Genomic DNA, 17,677 nt, shown 5'->3' on the forward strand with positions numbered 1-17,677 from the left:
GGATAATGAGGTCCCTTTCCTCTTAGTGGAGAACAGTTAGCTCTCCTACCCACAGGAATAATTGTTGACTGAAATTACAGTTGTGCACTGAAACTCTACTACAAAAGTATGGCAAGGTAGGTTTTAACTTGTGGGAAAAGCAATTCTACTCGGTGTAGTCTAATTTCATAATGAAAAAAAGTAGGACTTGCATTTACATAGCACCTTATAGTGTCTCAGAAACATCTTGAAATGTTTCAAATATAACAAATGACTTTAAAATGCAGCTATGGTTATGTGAGGATTTTAGCTATTTTGCACAAGTTCCCACAAATAGCAATGGCATAAATGATCAGTTAATTTGTTTTTGGTAGTACAAGTTGAGGGAGGAATTTTGGCGTGAACATCAGGAGGGATTGCCTGCTCTCTTTAATACCCATCTAAACAACTAGAATTCGCTGACAAGTTTAACATCTCATCCGAAGGGTGGCAACTGTGAGAGCAGAGCACTCTTGCAATGCTGTACTGGAGTGTCACCCTAGAGTGGGACTTCAATGCATAACTTTCTGAGACAAGGGTGCAAGAAATTAAGCCAAACGGGCATAGTCGACAAATGACTTGAGTCTTGGGCCTGTGATGACAGCATGTTACGGGGTGTGGATTTCCTCCAAACCATGCAGTGAATTGAAACCTGATATTACTGCAACTTAAATTACATGGTACAAAAGCATGTCAGTTTAATACACATGATTTGATTGCAGAAACTTGTTCTTTTTTAGGCCAGAAAACTCATGGCAAATGGAAAGAAAATTGCCCTCATGAACCACTGCTGTATATATTACATAGAATGACACAAGCTATGGTTTTAAGGACATAACGGCTTAGAAATCTGGGCATTTTTGGGCGCGCGGGGGCACATGAAGCTATCACAGCGGCTCAATAGTTAGACCCGAGACATAACCAATATTGGGCTGCGGGGGTCGTTACCATTGAGTCAGCGAGCTGTGGGCAGTAACAGGCAACTCGCCGGCAAAACGGAATGGAAGATCAGGACACTGCAACGCCAGCAGTGGCCTTCAGGTAAGTGATTAAAGGGGACCAGGAAGTGGGGGGGGGGGGGGGCGACTGGGTCTGGAAGTGGGGGCGATCAGGGTAGGAACGGTGACCAGCCGTCATTCCTGCTCCTCCCGGCTCTACATTCAGGTAAGTATATTTTAAAATCTTACTTTGCTGGTTGAGGCCTTTAGGACAAGCCAATCTTGCAGAAGGGGCCTCAAATGGGCATTATTTGCCTATGCAAAGGGACTAATGCCTTTTTCAGGCATGAGCACTGCACACCAATTTTTTGGCCTTTACCAATATGGCAGGCAGCGCACTTCCGGCTTGTGCTTCTTGCCCACCATATTGGAGGTTTAGAAGGCAGTTTAGCACCCGAAAAATGGGCACTCTGTGGCTGAATTTCGAGGCCAATACATCTTGGGTTTAGATAGTCAACCACTCAGACTCTTGTGATTATGATGTGATCTCATCCTTTGCATATGCTAGTGTCTTGTAACACAGGTCCGTCTATGTTTCCATTCATTTTAAAATTTCTTACTTAATATGTACCAAGTTGTAAATAAATTTCTAAACCTCATTTGTGTCGGAGGCTTTTTTGTTCAGCTGGTTTTGTTCTGTAGTCACTGGAGAGCACGATTACTAGATGACAGCTAGGATGCCACAGATTAGAATGATGTAGACTTTGAAGATAAACAGCATCGTGTGGTTGAACTATAATAATACCTGTTTCTTTGGTGGAAACTAAATTCAGGAAAATATAGACAGTATTATGTATTACATAGAGAATGAATACCCGATTGGATTACAGTCTGTAATTCAATGGAGATGCAGTTCAATGTATATTTTGTATGTACCCTATTGCTTTGATGACAGATGTTCAGAACACCCACATGCTTTAACTCATGCAGTAGTTTAGAAATAAGAAAGAATTGCATTTTATATAGCGCCTTTCATGATCTCAGGACATCCCAATTTGCTTTATAGCCAATGAAGTCCTTTAGAAGTGTAGTCACAGTTATAATGTAGGAAACAGAGCAGCCAATTTGCACACAGCAAGGTCCCACAATGTGATAATGACCAGATCATCTGTTGGTTGAGGGATAAATATTAGCCAGGACACCTCCCCTGCTTTTCTTTAAAATACTGCCATGGGATCGTATATGTCCACCGGAGAGGGAAGACAGGGCCTCACTTTAACATCATATCCAAAAGACAGCACCTTCAACACTTGCTCAGTATTGCACTGAAGTACCAGCCAAGATTTTATGCTTAAGTCTCTGGAGTGGGACTTAAACCCACAACCATCTGACTTAGAGGCAAGAGTGCTACCAACTGAGCCACAGCTGATACTTTTATGCCTGTAGAATTTCAGGACAATGGAAGCAGTTGGGTTTCTTCATTAATTTCTAACTAAACTTATCCTGATGCTGCTCTCTGGGGAAGTAGGTCAGTCAGCATCTGTAAAGTAGGAGCTAGGTCAGGATTTTTCAGTTTCATTTTACAGATGCTGACTGACCAGTTGTATGTTTCCAGCACCTTCTGTTTTTTGTTTAAAATTTCCAGCATTTGCAGTTCTCTTTCCCCCCCCTTTTCATTTATACTCTTATACTAAATAGCTAGACCAGCAATTGTAGACAAAATTTCTAAGCATCTGCTAACCTGGTGTTCCCTCTGCCACCTGGAATCATAAGATTAGCTGCTTCCCTCAGGTTTCCCCTTTTATTTCTTGCGACAATGGTCTCACTGCAGGAAAAATAATTTTCTTCAAAAAAGCACGAGACTCACCAAATCAACAAGCAGTTTCTGCTGAGTGACTGTGAGCACTTGTCTGTGGATGGGCTGCTGGGATTGGTCTCAAAAAAGACATCTTCAAATAACGAAAAACTTTAGCTGGCCTGCTGTGGCAATCTTTCGTCTGTAACAGACTGAACTGCTTGGGTTACATCTTCTAATTTACACTCTTACTTTGTAACACACTTTTTATTTGCCAAATAAGTAACCACAGCTGTACAGGTGTGCAGTCGATAGCACAATTGAATCAATTAAAGACATTTAGAATACGCCTACATTCATTTTGCAGCTCCCAGATTCATGTTAAAACTGGAAGTGCTCAGAACATTCACTCATCATCTTGATTGATCATTATCTAATTCTAGATGATTATTTTTCTCCATGATGTAAGTCTAAGGTTATGTAAATACAAAGGTGGGGAGGGGACTGCTGGGATGTGGATGGGCACACATCTCCAGTGAAAGAGTTTGGAAGGAAATTTGTAGGAGATTTCCCCATAAATTGTAAGTGTTTTTTGATTGATTCTTGGAAAATAAATAAATAGTATTTTCCTTGTGCACTGCAGGTACATCAATAATTAAATATTACAGTTGCAAAAATAAATCGGTTTACATAAGCAATCATTATTCTTGACTTCTCAATGCAAACAAGTAAAAGGGAGCTGCTGTAACTGCTTAAAAAATACAGATCCTACTTTGAAATTTGTCATTGTTTAAAGTTACGGATGTAAAATGTCACACCTCAGAAAAGGTTGATACTTACCTTGTTCTCAATGTTTCATGTCTACAAATAAAAACAAACACTGGCTATCGTCACTGAGCTAAAAATGCTTTCCTGTGGGCTTTCATTTCCAGCAATTTTCTGTTGGGCAGGCCAAGGCTTACAAACACCAATTGCCAACATGATTGGTCATTGCTCTTGTCAGCCGTGAGAAGTTCTAGAAGTTGCACACACAGATACTGGGTGTGAGCTGTAACTTGGCATTTTCAGTCTCCTGACCTATCAGGCACGGGACTGGGAACCTGCATGAACCCAAGGTTCAGGCTTCACACATAATCACAGGCCTCCAATGGCAAACATTGCAACAAGCATCTCAGGCACTGAAAATACTATTGTGTAGGTAAGTTGAAAGAATTTCTTGTAAATGTTGTGATTTTTTTAAATGCCTTTATTGTGTTACAATCCTTATTTCCAGTCCTAAATGCTCAGTTTAGTGGAGAAATCAAGAAGACAGCTGAAAGGATTTTCCAAAAATATTTAGTGATTTGACTGGTTCAGCTTCTCTACTTGTTCACTGCTAATTGTTGCTGACTGCTCATGCTTAATTAATTGTTTTCATGACCCTGATTTTCCTCCCCCCCACAAAGAAGGGGGATGTTAAGGACAGGCAGAATGCACTTGAAGTGTGATCTGCCAGGCCTAATCCCCCCCCCCCCCACTTAGGCCCAATGTGCCACCGCTGCAGGCCTGCCCTTTGCATCTGGAATTTTGGGCAAAAATCCAGCAGGAGAAATCACTGTAAGCTTCAGGGCCTATTGCTTGCTGTCCAAAAGGAGCAGTCAGAAGGCCTCCTGGACAGGAAATCTCTAAGGGAGATGCAAAACAAAAAGGTGCCACTACCTTTTTTAGCCTCCATGGGTTTGCTGACTGATCCCCACAGGCCTTCATGTCTGAGGGGGGGGGGGGAGGGGGTATGGACATGCACTACTGTCAGCTTCTTCTGGGTGGCTCTCTATATGGGTGCCTTGTCACAACAGTGACTACACTTCAAAGGTACTTCATTGGCTGTAAAGCACTTTGGGATGTCCTGAGAATGTGAAAGGCGCTGTATAAATGCAAATTCTTTCATTCAAGACACTTTAGCAGACATCGTTTCCCCTTTTGAGGTAATAAGAGGCTTCCATGGCTCCATATTTGTGGTGTTCTGCAAAGTTTCAGAGCTGTCAACATTAGGAAATATTCTGTGACATTTATCGTCCACAGGACCGGCACAGATTAGAAACCCATTTATTTGTACCAAGTTGCTTATTTTAAGAATCATATACATCAAAATATGTTAGATTTTTAATCCAGAATGAATGATTATTACTCCTATTCAGTGACATGTTATATCCCTGTATGCCGTTCAGTATTTGGGTCAGTGCATTTCATTACAAAGTCCTCGACATATCTTGGGAAACATTTCAAGAAACTGTAATGTCCTTGGTTCCGGGGGAATAAATGAAAATTGATCCTGAAACATTTATGAAAGCTTTTTCATGTTTTCATTGGTACCCTGAACGCCTGCTACACTTCATCTAAAAGCCAAGAGTACATGCTCGGTTACTGTTGTCTCTGGGTCATTAAATATGCATCCAATTCATTCACCCTCTCTGATAACTGAAGCCCTACTGAGGAACTTGGTCAGTTCTGTCTGACTCATTCATAACATTTGAAATTTACTCTTTATGAAGATAAATCACCTACACTTTTATTATTGTCTGTCTATTTAAAAATTGTCTAATCCTATATCACGTTGTACAGAAGTCTAAAGGAGACCATTTGCAGAGTAACATTTCTACTCCTAAGGAGCTTGGGGCTTATCTTTGAGGTGATGCTGAGCACCCACCGAACTGAATGCTAATGTTGGCATCACGTTTAATTGAATGGGTTGGCAGTAATCACCCACTACTGATTTCTTTCACAAAGTTGTGGAGCAGGGTGAGGGCCAACTCCAAGTGTGTGTTAACACTGAGTATTTAGATATCAACATTTAAATATATTAGAAATCACATTACTATAGGTTACAATTACAAAAAACACATTTATAGTATTTACTAATTCAAAGTAAGTAAGAAAAACATTGCTGATACCATAGGGCCATTGCTGCATAGACACCTAGTGGCTATGAGGTCTTGTTTGAGTACATAAATAAACAAATTTAAGTTGAAGATCTTTATTTTGCTGTTATATTTATTATAGTATGATCAATCAATAAATTATATTTGGTTTGACAAAATTATGATTATATATTGAAATGCTCTAAGTGGCACAGTCATCATATATATATATATAAAGAATGCTGGCCTGATCATTTCACTGTCAGTGGGTCACGAACCCAGTCCATTCCTCCTGCCACAAATTTAGCCCACTGCTCCCGAGTATCAAGAGGACTTCCTCCTCCCAACTGAGCATCTCCTCCTCTTCCCCCACTCTTTTCTTGCTCCTCCCTCCCCCTCCAATTCTTTTCCCTCTCCTTCCCCCCACCCCCTGGGGTATTGATTTGTCATGTGCAATGCCACAGGATATCAACTAGTAAACTGAAAATTGTGGTACCATACTTGTGATGTATATTGACCTTGCTATTCCTCAGTAATCACCTGTTGATTATCACTCAAACACTTGCACTGATTACACCAGACGTGCTAATGCTTCAGTGTGGAGATCAGTATCACTGTTGTCTGAGTGTTACTGGCAAGAAAAAAAAACTAGCTGAATTAAATAGCCATCATTAACTTTACTGTTGTGTGTTTATATTAATATATTTAAATGGTACATCGAGCATGTGCCAGGTGTCACACATTATTACAGATGCAAAACAATCTTTAAAAAAACAGAAAGAAAGCTAGCTATTTGGAATGCACAAAGAAACTTCCCCTGCAATAAGAAAATACCTCATTAATATGGAGACATTCTGACCCTGGGGGTAATCATAATTTTTTTTAAAAAAGAGAAAGAAAAACAGGCATTTCTCTTGTGTCCTATTTTTTCGTTATTGCCTGTGAGCAATTAAACTCTGATTGACCTGACCCTGTACCGTTCCCTCATCAAATGCTGATTGACCTGAGGCGTGTTTACTTAACAACAATCAGACTTTATGGTCTTAAAGGGGCATATCTCCACTCTAGCAGGAGAGTAATACATTGTGCATTACATGTTTGTCCCCCACTCCTTACAAAGCAGCCTATCATCTGACTTACCATGAACAGCAACATGGGAAATCTGCCAGTTATAAAGTTGAATGGATATCCTGGAGTGATTGTGAAAGTGTGACTTTGAGTTGATTTATGGGATGAGATTACTCCCTTATGATCATGCTAAAAATTACATCAAAAGTAAGAAGGTAACACAAATACTTTTGGAATAACTTTCCAGGAAAGGCCTTTGTAGTGGATAGCTTAAATGGTTTCAAGGGAGAATTAGCAACATTTCTAGAGATCAAAGAGATTGAGGCATGAGGTGAGAAGGCAGGTGGCTCGGACTTGAGACCTATCACAACAGGACAGGCTTGTTGGGCCTAAAGATCTTTTCCCAATTTCTAAAATCACTCTCAGTGTTGATTATTTCTACCCTTTCCTGAGAGCAACTAACCCCATATTTTCCACAGCTATAACATAATATAAAATTAATTAACAAAACCCAAAGTTGACCAAAGCCAACTTAAGATCAAATATGAAACTGAAGCATTTGCCATGTTTCTTTATTCTGCTCACACTCCTGTGCTTAATGTTATGATAATGTACCATATTGTTCATTGTTCCCTATTCTATTCCTAACATGTCCCCTGCAGAAAGCAAATGTTGATATCTTTTTCAACAGCTGTTGTATTATGTCTTTTTCTAATTGATACTCTCTTCCTTTACCAGAAGCTCTACAGTAATGCTGAATACATAAAAGGGCAACAGAGACAGCGCTACCAGGTGAGACTTATAGTTGTGGGTTACAGAAAGTATTCCACAGGCGACCTTGAGATCAAAACTTTGCCAATAAAGTCGTATTCTGTGCCATAACATGTATATTTTTAACTCATTTTAAAATTGTATTTATTAACTTTGTAGCTTTTGATTTATTTTTTAGCATTTAAAAAAAAAATCACTCTTCCCCTATTTGATCCCTTTCTATTCTCTGATGAGAAAAGCAGACAATAGCCTTTTCTAATCATGTCCTTTAGTGAGATATACTGATCTTCCCTTCTTGCCAGCAGATGAGTAAATTCGTCAACAATCGCTAAGAAAAGAGTTTGCCCAGACGAATAAATTGCAGCAAGCTAAGGATCAGATTTCTTTTCACAACACGATATCTTGTGAACAAAATGTTTGTAATTCAGTAAGATTTTTAGTAAGGTGAAGAAATAATTAGAAGCGCTAATTAATAGACATCACAACATTCAGAGTTAACTTTATTGCACACAGAATTAAAAACTGTTCTTCAGCATCTCCATGATCAGAACTAGTTAGTAAAAGTGTTGCTTTACATGTTTTAAAAAAGGTGTTTTGGCTTTTGGAAAAACACTGGGGCTGAAATTGGTCTTTGACGGAAGCCTGGAATGGGTGATACTGAATCGGCAGCCCATTTTACACCGCCTCTGATCTTTCGGAAAAGAAAACTGCGCGGTGTAAAATGGGCTGCCACTTCACTATCGCCTGATTCACACTTTTGCCGAAGACCAATTTCATCCCTCAGTGCTGCTTCATTATTGATCCCATTAGGAACTGAGCTAGAGTTGTCCAATTTCACTTGTGCTCTGTTTCTCCTTCCCTACCAGTGGGGAAGTATTTCACTTGCACTCCATGATATCCTTCCAAGCAGCCTGAGATCAGAAATTCACCACATTGCAAATTGCACAACTTAAATCTGTGTCCTCCCACTTGATGGGCTAACAAGGGCAATTAGGGATGGGCAATAAATGCTGGCCTTGCCAGCGACGCCCACATCCCATGAATGAATAAAAAAAATGCTAGTAAGCCAAGACCTTGTAACAAAATGCTACCCTGGCTTTGATTTTTGTTTAAAATTAGTACTTTACTTACTGAGCTCTATACTATAACTGCAGATGATATTTTAATTGTTCATTTTCTCCAAATTTACAGTATAAATCACAGATTAAACATGGTTGGTTGATGCAAGAAAATAAAACACAATGATCTTCACATCCTCAGCGATTATTACGGTATTGGAAAGGTGACAACTGTGTCACTGAATTTGTGAGCTCTGGGGAGCATATTAAAAATGACTGAGGCAGTTAGCTGGCAAGAGTGGTGCCATTAATACAAAATATGCAGTGAATGTTGGCAGGCTGGTATCATTGAAAAGTACTCACTCGCTGGGCTGCAATCTTTTAGAACCTGGCAACAGCTGTTCAAATTTGAACAAATGGAGACATTAACATTTTCTAGTGATGGACATGAGCAGTTAATTTTCCATCACATTTGTATCATTATATGACTGATGAAGTGTGCTTATAGCATGTCATTAATTCCAGGCAATACCTTATTTCAAGTTCTGCCAATCTTATAGCCAAGATAACATAATGGATTTAACACTGCATACGCAAACAACATCAAATAAATACAGCTGTAATGAATCACTGTAATGAAGCATGAAATAATGCATATGCATATAATCTTATTCTACATTAAAGTAGACATGCATGTGATACTTATCACACTCGTTCACCACCTAAACCAAAATCTCCCCCATTGTATCTGACAGTTCACTTTGTACCAGGGCTATAAAGAGAAGTCAATAGCAATCAGTAATAAAAGTTGCCAAGCTTGCCTCAGTTAAACTGAAGCTACGTGTGGTGACCCAGTTATTTTGGAGAAGACCTGATCACCAAGAAAAAAAATATTTTTTTTTTGTGTTGTCGTGGTTATGATTGTAGTGACTATTTTGTGGGAATTTAGTTGTTGTGGAAATGTTTGTTAGTATGAAATTTTCTCAGAGGGCAAGGAACAAAAACACAATTGGTGAAGTTTTAAAATTCATTTGGTTCTCTTATGTTATATTATGAATAAAATAGTCCTCTGAAAGTTATATATTACGGACTGAACAATGCAAATCCATGTATAAAAGGGTTGTATAGAACTGAAATAGACAAGAGGGGTATAAGTTAAGAATAGAACCTCTGAACATTAGCAAGTCAGTTACAGTCATTTCAGGCAGGTGCTACAGGTAAAAACTGAACTCAAACCCCCAGTGATTTAATATTCTGGTTTTCCAACTAAATCAGTTTTAAGGGCTTCAGGGTATATTTTCATCTTGCTGCCCAAGTGTAAAACCGGTGTTGTGGATGCTCATTGATTTCAAAGGAAATGAAAATCAGGCAGTTTCTATGACGGGTGGCTGATCCGCAATGCTGGTTTTATGCCCGGGCAGAAAGTTAAAAACTACCGTGAGATTTTTATTTACTATTGTCTTTACACAATACTTATTTATGGATAGATGGGAAAACTACATAAGCCATTTTGTGTTGAACTGCAATGATATACGTTGTGATTTATAATTGGCATTATTGTCAAAGCACAAGACGTCATAGTTGCTTTAATGCTCAATCTATCTTATTATTAAAAATGGTAGGTTGGTCCTAAAATATCCATTAGGATGGTAGGAGAACTATTCACATATCAGTGACTCCCTGGCTTCACGAGCAGCCAGGTGAGACACTGTTCTGCCCATGGGTTGCTCCTCCTCCTCTGCCTCCTCGTCCTCGTCCTCCACCGCCTCCTTCTCAATGTGGGTGGCAGATGTCGATGGGGCCTCCTCCAGCGGTACCCCTCTCTGTTTTGCCGTGTTGTGCAGGGCACAACAGACGACTATAATACGTCCCATTCTGTCTGGTGCTTATTGAAGCGATCAAGGCACCTGAAGCTCATCTTGAGCAGCCCTATAGCATGCTCAATTATGGACCTGGTAGCAATGTGGCTGTTGTTATATCGACGCTGTTGCTCGATGATGGGGTTCCTCAGAGGTGTCATGAGCCACGTGTGCAGGGGGTATCCCTGGTCCCTGAGGAGCCAGCCCTTCGGTGCGTGGAAGAGGGGCGGGATGTTGGACTCCCGGAGGATGAAGGAATCGTGGCAGCTGCCAGGGTATCTGGCGCAAACGTGAAGTAATCTCTTGCGGTGGTCACGGATGAGCTGTGTTTTTGATGGAGTGATAGCCCTTCCTGTTGATGATCAGTCCTGGCTAATGTGGAGGTGCTCGTATTGCTATATGGGTGCAATCGATTACACCCTGCATCCGTGGGAAGCCAGCCACAGCGTGGAATCCCACTGCCCTCTCCATCTGGCTGAGGTCATCCATGGGGAAGTTGACGTAGTGCGAGGACCTGCGAAACAAGCCATTGGCGACCTGCCTTATGCACTTGTGTGCAGAAGACTGAGAGACCCCGGCGATGTCCCCGGTGGCACCCTGGAACGATCCGGAGGCGAAGAAGTTAAGGGCAGTGGTGACTTTGACAGTGACAGGTAAGGTGATGCTGCTCGGCCCAGCCAGGAGTAGCTCGGCATGAAGGAGGCTGCAGATCTCCGTGACCACCTGGCGACTGACTCTGACCCTCAGTATGCACTGCTCCTCAGAGAGGTCCAGGAAGCTGAGCCTCGGTGTGTAGAGGGTAGTGCCTCCTGCTATGTCACTCTCTCTGTTGTTGCCCTCCCTGCTCTTGTGCAGGTGCCTGTGGCGCAGCACTGTTTTGTGGAGCTCCACGTGGCGGAGGTGGACGGCGTGCCTGGCGAGGATGGTGATGTTGCTCGTCCTCGGATGAAGTGATGAATGCAGCCATGGCACCCCCCCCATCCTGACGGTGAGTTTGAGGGGGTCCGAAAAGTTGGTAAATGTGTTTGCATGGAAGAGTTTTGGGTATAAATTAAGAATTTTGAGTGAAAAGACAAAGGTCTTGCAGCCAAAACTTTGTCTGAAGTGACAGAGTGCCCTGCTGCAATAAATGAGGTTTTCTCCCCACCTGTCAAATAATCATTTGCATCTCCCACTGGCTGCTGACTGAAACATGTCTGTTGCAACAGGGAGTGTTTCCCACAGCACGGGAAACAGGCTGAAGATCCTTCAAAATTGCACCCCTGCCAAAATCTCCACTCACTGAGGTCCCTCCAATCTGCACGCCAGACCTCACCAATCTGCCGATCTGAGTTGGTACCAGGCCTGCGAGAGTGCGTGCACCAAGGTTCTCTGCTGATGCACCAGAGGCCTTGGTGCAAGAGGTGGACAGGAGGAGGGACATCTTATATCCACGGTGGGGGGGGGGGCGCGGGGGGAGCAAGAGGCCCTCCAGACATATACCCAAAAGGCAGTGGGAGGCAGCAGGGGACAAAGTCAATGCCAGGCACACAGCATCATGAACATGGATGAATTGCAGGAAGAAGTTCAATGCTTTGACATGAGTGGTCAAAGTGAGTGAGGTCATCTGTCAAGTGGGGTCTCCTACCAACTGTTCCATGCACTACACCCCCCATCACCGACATACCAACAAACTCTTTCCATCAGTACTCAACTCTTCCAACCAGATGCTTCCTCTCACCCTTACACATTACCACTGTTGCAGCCACCCACCCACAACTCACAGGCCACACACACTGGTAGCTATTCAGCCATGACAGGCATATCAGCCAGACACATGTCCTGCTTTCTTGCAGGAGAAGGTGGCGCATATCAGGAGCCAGCAAGTGGCAGTGGCATTTAGCCCCTTGAGCCTGTTCCACCATTCAGTGAGATTTTTTTAAAAATTCGTTCACGGGATGTGGGCATTGCTGGCGAGGCCAGCATTTATTGCCCATCCCTAGTTGCCCTTGAGAAGGTGGTGGTGAGCCGCCTTCTTGAACCGCTGCAGTCCGTATGGTAACAGTTCTCCCACAGTGCTGTTAGGAAGGGAGTTCCAGGATTTTGACCCAGTGACAATGAAGGAACGGCGATATATTTCCAAGTTGGGATGGTTTGTGACTTGGAGGGGAACGTGCAGGTGGTGTTGTTCCCATGTGCCTGCTGCTCTTGTCCTTCTAGGTGGTAGAGGTCGCGGGTTTGGGAGGTGCTGCCGAAGAAGCCTTGGCGAGTTGCTGCAGTGCATCCTGTGGATGGTACACACTGCAGCCACAGTGCGCCGGTGGTGAAGGGAGTGAATGTTTAGGGTGGTGGATGGGGTGCCAATCAAGCGGGCTGCTTTATCTTGGATGGTGTCGAGCTTCTTGAGTGTTGTTGGAGCTGCACTCATCCAAGCAAGTGGAGAGTATTCCATCACACTCCTGACTTGTGCCTTGTAGATGGTGGAAAAGCTTTGGGGAGTCAGGAGGTGAGTCACTCGCCGCAGAATATCCAGCCTCTGACCTGCTCTTGTAGCCACGGTATTTATATGGCTGGTCCAGTTAAGTTTCTGGTCAATGGTGACCCCCAGGATGTTGATGGTGGGGGATTCGGCGATGGTAATGCTGTTGAATGTCAAAGGGAGGTGGTTGGACTCTCTCTTGTTGGAGATGGTCATTGCCTGGCACTTATCTGGCGCGAATGTTACTTGCCACTTATGAGCCCAAGCCTGGATGTTGTCCAGGTCTTGCTGCATGCGGGCTCGGACTGCTTCATTATTTGAGGGGTTGCGAATGGAACTGAACACTGTGCAGTCATCAGCGAACATCCACATTTCTGACCTTATGATGGAGGGAAGGTCATTGATGAAGCAGCTGAAGATGGTTGGGCCTAGGACACTGCCCTGAGGAACTCCTGCAGCAATGTCCTGGGGCTGAGATGATTGGCCTCCAACAACCACTACCATCTTCCTTTGTGCTAGGTATGACTCCAGCCACTGGAGAGTTTTCCCCCTGATTCCCATTGACTTCAATTTTACTAGGGCTCCTTGGTGCCACACTCGGTCAAATGCTGCCTTGATGTCAAGGGCAGTCACTCTCACCTCACCTCTGGAATTCAGCTCTTTTGTCCATGTTTGGACCAAGGCTGTAATGAGGTCTGGAGCCGAGTGGTCCTGGCGGAACCCAAACTGAGCATCGGTGAGCAGGTTATTGGTGAGTAAGTGCCGCTTGATAGCACTGTCGACGACACCTTCCATCACTTTGATGATGATTGAGAGTAGACTGATGGGGCAGTAATTGGCCGGATTGGATTTGTCCTGCTTTTTGTGGACAGGACATACCTGGGCAATTTTCCACATTGTTGGGTAGATGCCAGTGTTGTCGCTGTACTGGAACAGCTTGGCTAGAGGCGCAGCTAGTTCTGGAGCACAAGTCTTCAGCACTACAGCTGGGATGTTGTCGGGGTCCGTAGCCTTTGCTGTATCCAGTGCACTCAGCCGTTTCTTGATATCACGTGGAGTGAATCGAATTGGCCGAAGACTGGCTTCCGTGATGGTGGGGATACCGGGAGGAGGCCGAGATGGATCATCCACTCGGCACTTCTGGCTGAAGATGGTTGCAAACGCTTCAGCCTTGTCTTTTGCACTCACGTGCTGGACTCCGCCGTCATTGAGGATGGGGATGTTTGCAGAGCCTCCTCCTCCTGTTAGTTGTTTAATTGTCCACCACCATTCACGACTGGATGTGGCAGGACTGCAGAGCTTTGATCTGATCCGTTGGTTGTGGAATCGCTTAGCTCTGTCTATAGCATGTTGCTTCTGCTGTTTAGCATGCATGTAGTCCTGAGTTGTAGCTTCACCATGTTGGCACCTCATTTTTACGACGCCTGGTGCTGCTCCTGCCATGCTCTTCTACACTCCTCATTGAACCAGGGTTGATCCCCTGGCTTGTTGGTAATGGTAGAGTGAGGAATATGCCGGGCCATGAGGTTACAGATTGTGGTGGAATACAATTCTGCTGCTGCTGATGGCCCACAGCGCCTCATGGATGCCCAGTTTTGAGTTGCTAGATCTGTTCTGAATCTATCCCATTTAGCACGGTGGTAGTGCCACACAACACGTTGGATGGTGTCCTCAGTGCGAAGACGGGACTTCTTCTCCTCGAGGACTGTGCGATGGTCACTCCTACCAGTACTGTCATGGACAGATGCATTTGCGAGAGGTAGATTGGTGAGGACGAGGTCAAGTAAGTTTTTCCCTCGTGTTGGTTCGCTCACCACCTGCCGCAGGCCCAGTCTGGCAGCTGTGTCCTTCAGGACTCGGCCAGCTCAGTCAGTAGTGGTGCTACCAAGCCACTCTTGGTGATGGACATTGAAGTCCCCCACCCAGAGTACATTTTGTGCCCTTGCTACCCTCAGTGCTTCCTCCAAGTGGTGCTCAACATGGAGGAGGACTGATTCATCAGCTGAGGGAGGACGGTAGGTGGTAATCAGCAGGAGGTTTCCTTGCCCATGTTTGACCTGATGCCACGAGATTTCATGGGGTCCAGAGTCAATGTTGAGGACTCCCAGGGCCACTCCCTCCTGACTGTATATCACTGTACCGGCACCTCTGGTGGGTCTGTCCTGCCGGTGGGACAGGACATACCCAGGGATGGTGATGGAAGAGTCTGGGATGTTAGTTGAAAGTTATGATTCTGTGAGTATGGCTATGTCAGGCTGTTGTTTGACTAGTCTGTGGGACAGCTCTCCCAATTTTGGCACAAGTCCCCAGATGTTAGTAAGGAGGACCTTGCAGGGTCGACTGGGCTTGGTGTTTTGCCGTTGTCGTGTCCGGTGCCTAGTGGTCCGATGCCGGGTGGTCAGTCCGGTTTTATTCTTATTATGACTTTTCGTAGCGAGATTTTACAACTGAGTGGCTTGCTCAGCCATTTCAGAGGGCAATTAAGAATCAACCACATTGCTGTGGGTCTGGAGTCACATATAGGCCAGACCGGGTAAGGACGGTAGGTTTCCTTCCCTAAATGACATTCATGACCCAGATGGGTTTTTACGACAATCCGGTTGATCTGTGACCTAACTCCATATACCCACCTTAGCCCCATATCCCTTAATACCCTTGGTTCAGAGAAATCTATCAATCTCAGATTTAACATTCACAAGTGAGCTAGCATCAACTGCCGTCTGCAGAAGAGCGTTCCAAACATCTCCCACCCTTTGCGTGTAGAAGCATTTCTTAACTTCACTCTTGCACGTCCTGGCTCTAAATGTTAGGCTCTGTCCCCGCATCCTAGTATTCCAAGTGTAGGAGACCTCCGAAAACAGTTGTAAATGTCTCGGCAGGCAGAAGCAATAATCCAGCCACTAACCTTAAAATCCTACATGGTCCCTTTAAATAGCCCTGGTTGGGGGTCCTCCAGGCACTTCAAGACACGTTCAGATGGTCGGGATTAAGACCGTGCGTTGAGTTGAGCATTAAGTCCCAAAATGGTGTCTATCACTTTAAATCAGCGTTGCACACTGATTGAAGCCATTTTCTCCCTACTTTACATTATTCCAGCGTTTGTTATCTGCGCCTGCGCTAACTCCTATACCAAGATGGCGTCCAGTGCACGTCATGCTGGAAACGTGGGCGGGCATTCAAGACGCCATCTTGGATGTCGGAGAGGCTGTGTAGCGCTGAAACAACGGGCGCTACACGGCCCAATTTAGCGCCCAGTCTGTTCATCATGCCTTTACATACAGAGCTTGATGAAGCTCTTAAGCAGTACTTACATATTTACCATGAGAGGGGATTTGTTTTTAAGAATTTGCCATAAGGAGTTTGCTGAACAAGGATCATCACTGTTGTATTGCTGTATCTTACTTTATTATATTCTTCTGTGCATCATTTTATTTGTAAATAAATCTGGACAGTAGTTTATTTTTTTTTATTCGTTCATGGGACGTGGGCGTCGCTGGCAAGGCCGGCATTTATTGCCCATCCCTAATTGCCCTTGAGAAGGTGGTGGTGAGCCGCCTTCTTGAACCGCTGCAGTCCGTGTGGTGACGGTTCTCCCACAGTGCTGTTAGCCTATACAAAACCACATGATCGTAAGATAATTATAGATAAGAAAGGCCATTTAGCCCATTTTAGTTCATCTGTGAGAAAGAGCTTAAAGTTCCCCCAAATCAATGCCTAATTGATTCTTAAATGAGTCCAGGGTTTTCAAACCCACTACTCTATTGGGGAGTCCATTCTATGTATTAACCACTCACTAGATGAAGAAAAATTTCCTTATATCAGCCCGAAATTTGGTCTTTATAGTTTGAACCTGTGTTCTTTTGTCCTCTGTCTTTTGTCCTTTGTCTTTTGTCCTTTGTCTCTTGTTATACCATTTCCTCTCGTTTACCTCTATACCTTCTCAGACACCTCTCTTCAAGGCTGAAAATCCCAAATTTCTCCAGTCTTTACTCATAACTCAGACCTCTAACACTGGGGATCAGTCTTGTGGTTCTTGAATGTCTCCTTTGTGTGTCAGTGTCCAGAACTGGGCAAGTACCCATGATGTAGTCTGACCAAAGCATGATACAGTTTGATTATTGCTTCCCCTGACTTGATTTCTACTGTTTTTGCTATATTGTCCAACATTCTATTGACTTTGCTGATTTTTATTCTTTATTATTTGAACTTGTTGAGCTTCAAGTCTACTAAGACTTCTAGGTCTCTGTCAGTTTCAATTCTATCTATTTCAACACCATTCACATCCATTTTTTTCTTCCTTTATGCATTTCTCTGCATTAAATTTCTTCTGCCATTTTTCTGTCCACTTGTACATTTTATCCAACTATGAGCAGCTGCTTCCAATTCTACTGCCTCCCCTTTTGGTTTAGTATCATTTGCGAATTGACCAATTTGCATTGGGTTTCTGAGCCCAAATCATTGACATTAATTAGAAACAGTAGTGGTCCTAACACTGATAACCTGGGACACCCCACTTAACACTCCTACGACCCCAACATAACTCCACTAACACGTACTCGTTGTTTTTAATCTTTCAGCCCACTTCTTATGCACACCGAAGGGTGTTCTAACGTGAATATTTTTTGTCTTTAGCTTGATAGGTGTAAAAGATCAAGGAAATTAAGGCGAAGCGTAAAAATGGGCGTAAGTCATTTAAGCCCAAATTTTCTCGATGTTTTTGCACCAAAAATCGGCTGTTGTTTCGCCACAGGTTTTCAGGAAATTCTGGGCCGTTGCTGCAGCATTTACCAATTGAATTAGTTTTGAGAACCTACC

Source organism: Heptranchias perlo, chromosome 11 (genome assembly GCF_035084215.1).
Source record: "Heptranchias perlo isolate sHepPer1 chromosome 11, sHepPer1.hap1, whole genome shotgun sequence".
Classification (NCBI taxonomy): domain Eukaryota; kingdom Metazoa; phylum Chordata; class Chondrichthyes; order Hexanchiformes; family Hexanchidae; genus Heptranchias; species Heptranchias perlo.